This window comes from Apium graveolens, chromosome 3 (genome assembly GCF_009905375.1).
Source record: "Apium graveolens cultivar Ventura chromosome 3, ASM990537v1, whole genome shotgun sequence".
Taxonomy (NCBI): Eukaryota; Viridiplantae; Streptophyta; class Magnoliopsida; order Apiales; family Apiaceae; genus Apium; species Apium graveolens.
The window spans coordinates 155,154,717-155,162,672 of NC_133649.1; the positions used below are offsets into that span (position 1 = coordinate 155,154,717).

At 37.9% G+C, this 7,956-nt stretch overlaps 1 non-coding gene across 1 annotated transcript; it reads right to left on the minus strand.

The window, feature by feature from the left end:
* Positions 1–987: 987 nt before the first annotated feature.
* On the minus strand, positions 988–1,094 carry LOC141716357 (small nucleolar RNA R71). The gene has a single exon (XR_012573069.1). It is a non-coding gene; the product is annotated as a small nucleolar RNA R71 (small nucleolar RNA).
* Positions 1,095–7,956: the final 6,862 nt, after the last annotated feature.

The window sequence follows — 7,956 nt, forward strand, 5'->3', positions numbered from 1 at the left end:
TTTTGTGTTATCTGATTAGTGTCATCACCATTACATGCTAAGGTTAATAATGAAAAGGCTATTGAATGAAGTATTTAATGAAGTTAGAATCCCACAATGATTCTTATTCTCTTAGTTATAATTGTTAGCTTAAGTTTAGTTAGAAGCAACTCAATTTGTTAATCGTCTTAGCATTGAATACTAACCATACATTGTTGCATAGGTGCATAAATTGAACATTAACCAAAACCAGTCTATGTGGGAACGAATCTGATTTATATCTTATACTACTTACGAACGCGTATACTTGCGTGAATGTTAGCGCGTGTTTAGCGACTAACAAGTTTCTGGCGCCGCTGCCGGGGACTCGGTGTTAATTTTTTAGTTTAGTTTGTCATCAGTGGTCGTTAAAGTTCATTGGCTCGGACATTGTTACTTATCTATTTCCTTGCCTAATTTCAGGTACTCTAGCGAGCGTGTATGCATACGCGTTAGCGGACTCGTAAGAGAACTCTGGATCAAGCCGAGGAAGAAGTTGTAGTGATTCGGAAGGAAGTTTTTGAGGACGAAGAGAAGGTAGAAGAATAAGAGAAAGTCGAGGAACCATCTTTAGTAATAATGGGAGATCAAGCAGATAATCCTAAGGCTTTGATGGACTATTCTCAGCCTAAGATCAATGATATTTAGTCAAGCATCATTAGGCCAACCATCTCGGCTAGCACTTTTGAGATCAAGTCAGGCACGATTCAGATGATACAGAACTCAGATCAGTTTGGGGGTTCTCCTACAGAAGACCCCAACATGCACATCAGGAATTTTATCGAGATCTGTGACACTTTCAAGTTCAATGGTATGACTGAAGATGCTATTAAACTGCGAATCTTCCCATTCTCTCTGAGGGATAAAACTAAGTGCTGGTTACATTCTCTACCACTAGGGTCTATCACTACTTGGGAAGATCTTGCTCAAAAGTTTCTCACTAAATTCTTCCCTATGACGAAGACTGCTGCAATCAGGAATGCTCTTACTCAGTTTTCTTAACAAACTGGAGAATCTCTGTGTGAGGCTTGAGATCGATATAAGGACATGCTAAGGAAGTGCCCACACCATGGCATGCCTGATTGGATGATTATAAACTATTTCTACAATGGATTGGGTGCTACTTCCAGACCCATACTCAATGTAGCATCAGGAGGAGCCTTGTGAGCTAAGAGCTACAATAAAGCTTATGAATTTATTGAACTGATGGCTGCTAATGAATACCGGAATCCTTCCCAGAGACTCACTCAGGGAAAAGTAGCAGGAATTCTGGAGTTGGATGCAGCAACTGCTATAGCTGCCCATCTTAAGGCTTTGATGATGAAGGTGGAAACTTTGGCTAATTATGGAGTTAATCAAATATCTAGTGTCTGTGAGCTTTGTATTGGTTCCCATGAGACTGATCAGTGTGCTATTTCTAGTGAATCAGCTCAGTTTGTGAGCAACTTTCAGCGATCACAACAACCTGTGCCAGCTAGCTATCATCCTAACAACCACAATCATCCTAATTTCAGCTGGAGTAATGCTCAGAATGCAGTTTAACAGCCTTATCAACAGTACCCATCTAAGTAGTACAACCCCCCTGATTTTCAGCAACCGCAATATGCACCAAGACAGCAAATTCAGCTGCAACAAGCTAATGAAAAATCTGAATTAGAGGAGTTGAAACTTATGTGCAAAAGCCAAACTATTTCTATCAAGACCTTAGAAAATCAAATTGGAAAAATTGCCAATGCCTTGCTAAATCGTCAACCGGGTACACTACCTAGTGACACTGAAGTACGAGGAAAGAGGGAAGCAAAGGAGCAGGTGAAGGCAATCACTTTGAGGTCTGGTAAGGTTGCGAATAACGAACAAACTCAAGTTCCGGAGGAAGAAGCTGGGGCTGAAAAAGTAGAGCAGCGGGAAACAGAAGTGGAACCAAAGAAGACTACTGTTGTGCACACTCCTCCTGAGGGTAATACAGGGGAGAAATAGATCTATCCTCCATCGCCTTTTCCTAAGTGGCTGCAGAAGAAAAAGCTGGATAAGTAATTTGAGAAGATTCTGGAGGTGTTCAATAAACTTCATATCAACATACCTTTCGCTGATGCTCTTGAGCAGATGCCTAGTTACGCAAAGTTTATGAAGGGTATTCTCTCTCGGAAAGTGAAGCTAGATGATTTAGAGACCATTGCTCTCACGGAGGAACGCTGTACTGTGTTGCAACAGAAGTTGCCTCCAAAGCTAAAAGATCCAGGAAGCTTCACTATTCCGTGTACTATTGGTAGAGTGTCTTTCGACAGATGCTTGTGTGACTTGGGAGCTAGCATCAATTTGATGCCTCTGTCAATCTTCAAGAAGTTGAACTTTCCTGATCTAAAGCCTACTTATATGACTTTGCAGTTGACTGATCGTTCTATTACATATCCTCGAGGTATTGTGGAGGATGTCTTGGTCAAGGTTGATAAACTCATCTTCCTTGCTGATTTTGTATTTCTTGATTTCGAGGAGGATAAGAAGATTCCTATAATCTTGGGAAGACCTTTCTTGGATACTGGCCGAACCTTGATAGATGTGCAGAAGGGCGAGCTTACAATGCGAGTGTTGGATCAGGATGTAACTTTTAATGTGTTCAATGCTATGAAATTTCCTACGAAAAATGAGGAGTGCTTAAAGGTGAAGCTGGTTGATTATGTGGTTACTTCAGAACTTGATCAATTGCTAAGGTCTGATGTCTTAGAGAAGGCCTTTTGGGAAATTCAGATAGTGAAGATGACGAAGGTGAAGAGCAATTGAAATATCTGAATGCTTCTCCTTGGAAGAGGAAGATTGATATGCCTTTTGAATCTCTTGGAATGGAGGAATTGAACAAAGCTCCTAAACGCCTCAAGCTATCTATTGAGGAAGCTCCTACTCTTGAGCTTAAGCCTTTACCTGAACATTTGAGGTATGCTTTTTTATGTGATGCATCTACTCTGCCTGTGATTATTGCATCTGACTTTCAGGTAGCGATGAGGAGAAGCTCTTGAGGATTCTAAGAGAGTTCAAATCGGTAATCGGGTGGACCATATCAGATATTAAGGGAATCAACCCTTCTTATTACATGCATAAAATCCTGCTAGAGGAATGTAGCAAGCCCACAGTTGAGTAGCAAAGAAGACTTAATCCAATCATGAAGGAAGTAGTGAAGAAGGAAATTCTTAAGTGGCTGGATACAGGGATTATCTATCTCATTTATGACAGTTCTTGGGTGAGTCCATTCAGTGTGTACCGAAGAAAGGAGGTATCACAATTGTGGCTAATGAGAAGAATGAGCTCATTCCTACTCGAACAGTCACAGGGTGGAAAGTTTGTATGGACTACAGGAAGCTGAACAAGGCCACTAGGAAGGATCACTTCCCTCTGCCTTTCATTGACCAAATGTTCGACAGATTGGATGGTCACAAGTACTATTGTCTTCTGGATGGCTATTCAGGTTATAATCAGATTTGTATCACTCTAGAAGATCAGGAAAAGACTACCTACACTTGTCCATTTGGTACTTTCGCCTTCAGATGAGTTTCTTTTGGTCTGTGTGGTGCACCAGCCACATTTCAGAGATATATGATGGCCATCTTTTCTGATACGATCGGCCAGAATGTGGAGGTGTTCATGGACGACTTCTCTATATTTGGTGATTCTTCTGATGAATGCTTGCGGAATCTTGGACATGTTCTCAAGAGGTGTGTTGAGACCAACTTGGTTCTCAATTGGGAGAAATGTCACTTTATGGTGCGACATGGTATTATTCTTGGGCACAAGGTCTCTAATAAAGGTCTTGAAGTGGATAATGCCAAGGTGGGGGTCATTGAAAATCTTCCTCCACCAATTTCTGTTAAGGAAATTCGCAGTTTTCTTGGTCATGCGGGTTTCTATAAGCATTTCATCAAGGACTTCTCTAAGATTTCGAAGCCAGTTTGCTAGAGAAAGATGTCCCTTTCAAGTTTGATGACGAGTGCCTTGCCGCTTTTGAGACACTAAAAAAGAGTTTAATCACGGCACCTGTCATAACAGCACTTGACTGAAATGACCCTTTTGAGATGATGTACGATGCAAGTGACTATGCAGTTGGAGCAGTTCTTGGGCAGAGAAAGAACAACATATTTCATGTGGTCTACTACGCTAGTAGGACCATTGTGACGCCCTCAATCTCGGGGTTAGGAAATGAGGACCCACACATCTTTAATCTACTAATTATATAAACATAAACCCCGATTAACTACCAACAGGATCAAACAGGATAAAGTATGAGACAAGATTACAACTACCAACCATAAAATATAACTTACAACCCCAAAATAATATAAAATATACATAGTCGATCCCGACTTGGAACCGACAGATAACCCATTGTATCTTTACAACCATCTGGCTAAGCGTTTTTTCACTCAAAAACATCTCTACCTGCTCTGGCAACTAGAAGCCCTCAACACGATAGGGACCACCAGGTACGCTCTTACGAGCAGTGCGCCTAAGCCTGGCCATCTTCTTGCTTAACTGTCAAGGTTAGATTAAAACATAACATATGAGTATAAAACTCAACAAGTAACTATAAAGCAGTTCTATGATATGAAATCCACAATTTACTTTACCAAACTCTGGGCATTCTACTTTATCAGTTCTAGGTGGCAGATTTCCATCTTTCGGGTTAAGGAAGGGTTATGAAGGAAAAGTGTGGGGCTTTCATGGAACAAAGCTCAAAGCAGGGTGAAAGCCGACATTCACCACAAATCATTAAAGGATCAAAACAGATCTTTCAGAAAGGAAAGCGACAATATTTTCATTATATGGAATCAATTATATGATCAACAGATTAAAATCAGGGTTCACGAGCTTTAAGCTTTACAATATCACAATCAACTCTTTTCAACGCAATACAAACCATTTTCATTTTCAAAGAATTCATTACCGAGTAGGAAGTTTCCATTCCTTTTTAAAATCAATATAGAACCCTTGATTAAACCACTTTATCTTTCATTTCATTATAATACGAGTGATCAGCCCGTACCGACCTCCATCCGGTCATTAAGGTACCATACGGCATAATTTCAGCCTTAAACTGGACTAGCCCCGCTAGCCTCTTACAATGACTGGAGTAGTCCCACTAGCCTCTTACGTCCAATCCAATCCATCAGGAATTCGTTTGGAAAACCTTGAGTTGGAAAAAGTAGGTTTTCTAAATTCATTTTATCATTACCAAGAATATAAAATCATTAGGACTCTTTCAAGTCGAAACTCATTCTTAGATTCAATTTCAAGAAATCAAAGTTAAGGAAATGAATCAAGGATAGGAAAGAGCAATTCTAGGGATCTTGAATCAATGATATCAAGGTACTTAAGTTAGAAGAATCAATATCTGTTTAAAGGATCAATAGGAAATACCAAGGGGTTCATAAAGGTAATTATAGGGTTTATAACAGTTCACAGTATGACAATTAATTTGAACAAGAAAGACATGTTACCAAAGGGTTGAATCAATAAGCTTGTCAATAACAATTTAACAAGATCAAGACAGGGTATCTCGAATCATTAACATGGGTTCATTATTCTAACAGTTCAATCCTCTACATGGTATGAACAATAACCTCTATATAACCATTTACACAAGTAATGAGAGTTAATTTCCTGAATTCGCTTTCCTGAAGGTTGAACTACTGCCACCTAGTATACCCTTCCCTTTCCTAGCCTGAATGCCCTCACGCTCCGAATCTACAATAAAAACCAAAACCTTAATCAGATTCTCAACTCTCATTCCCGGAACGATCACTCAATATGATAGCTCGATTATACTCTTGACTCAAATATACGAGTATAGCTTATACACATATACACATAGCACATAACACATTCCTTTCTCATAGCCTTTATATCTTTATATACTCATCAATCGAACCATACTTGCTTAACCTTAACTATTCTTCAAATCACACCAATATAACTCTTACGAGTACTTGATTTATTCACAACTAAATCTTTTGCGACCATAACTGTCACTTATAGTTCTTTAATATCAAATCACTTAATTCCCTTTTTCTTTTATTCCTTAATTTGAACCATAACATCATTTAATCAAACAAATGAATCACATATCTCCTAGAATTTCACATGCAATCACTTAGCAAGGTAATGGAACCAAATCGATCGCTTTTCTACTTATATACCATTCGGCTATAAACCTAAAACATAACCAAATATACTCAATTTCAATCTCATATAATCAAACACAATAAACCTCTTTGGTATGCAAATTACAAGGGTCTTTTACGCAATTAAGCTTCTTTCTTTTTAATCCAAAATCCGAACCATAATCACATCAAGAATCGAAAATCTACACTCTCTTTTAATTATCAAATTCGAACACAAGCATCATCCAATCAATGACATGCAACTATGTTCTTATTAGTAACTAAGATAATTAGCATATAATCTCACAAAAATCCACTTAATTCTTTTTTTTAACCATAAGACCCATTCGGGTTTTTCAAGAAATCACACATGCAAGGTTTTTATCACAATTTCAACTTGTTTTACACCTTATCTTAGACATTCAACTCATTTTCATCACGATTTTCGAATCACAAACAAAGCATCACTTAGTGACTCAAGCCTTAATCACATTATCCAATTAAACATGCATGCATTCACTAGTTCTTCTTTTAAACCAACATGCAATCACATTTCTCACTAAATAAGCTTAATTTATACTAAGATCAAGTCACCAAATCCAATTCCCCTTTTTATTAGTACAAAGCCGAACCAAAATCCCCAACATGCAACCCTCAAATTCGATTCCTTAAGCATCAAATCAATTACACAAATCCAAATTCTTTTAACACATTCATAGCAATCCATTTATCAATCACACACTTAAATTTCAAAGGAAGTACAAAACCCTTTTTGAACTTTTCAAGAAACCAAGACATGCAATAGCTACATAAAATTTTTAAAGAGCATAAACTCAAAAATCACATTAACATATCATTTTCTTAAAATTCCACCGGCTCTCCTTGGATCATGGCCGGTGGTGGTCGAACTTAAGAGTGCCCATAACGGGTCTCCTCTTGAGTTTTAAACCACAAAATCTCTTGAATCTTCTCTTATGATCATGTATCAAGAAATCGTATTTCCTTGAACACAACCATAGAGATGGAACCATAAACACTTACATAAACACTTACATGCAAGTGGTGTTTGAGTAGTATACCGAAAATAGAAAATATAGATGGTAATATCTTTGAATTTGAGTGAGTATTCGGTGTTGCATGCAAGAGAGAGAAGAGAGATGGGGAGAGAGCCGAGAGAGAGAGAGTGTGTTCGAGAGAGAGGAAGAAAGAAAGTGAGGGAGATGGGGAGGATGCTCACAGGAAAAGAAAGAAGAAAGGGGGGGGGGGAGAGTGAGTTTATATTTGTATTAGGGCCGAGGGTATTTTAGTAATCTACTAAATCCCTTTTTTTTTGATTAATCCTTTCTTTTTACTTAAATAAGATAGAAATCGAATATTGAATATATTCCTCTCGGAAAGTCGAAAATTATTGCAAATGACAATTTAAAGATGTAGATCTCGAAATTAGCTTTCCAACCATTACTCATAATAAACTTTTGAGCGAACGGTTGATTTTATATGATTTTCACAAGTTTGTGCTAATAGTAGCATTTTATCACATAAAAATCAATTTATAATGCAACGATCACCAAATAAATCCGTCCATCATTTTTAGAAAGTCTTTAGGACTATTATGAAGATAGCAGAACAAATCTCATGCCTTTATCTTACTCAGATAATTTTATAAAAATGTGCGAAGGTTAAATAAACCTTATTTAAATCAAATAATTTCCTTAAATCCATAAAAATGTCAACAGATCACGTAATCATGCATACAGACAAGCACACACACATACGAACACATCACAACTTA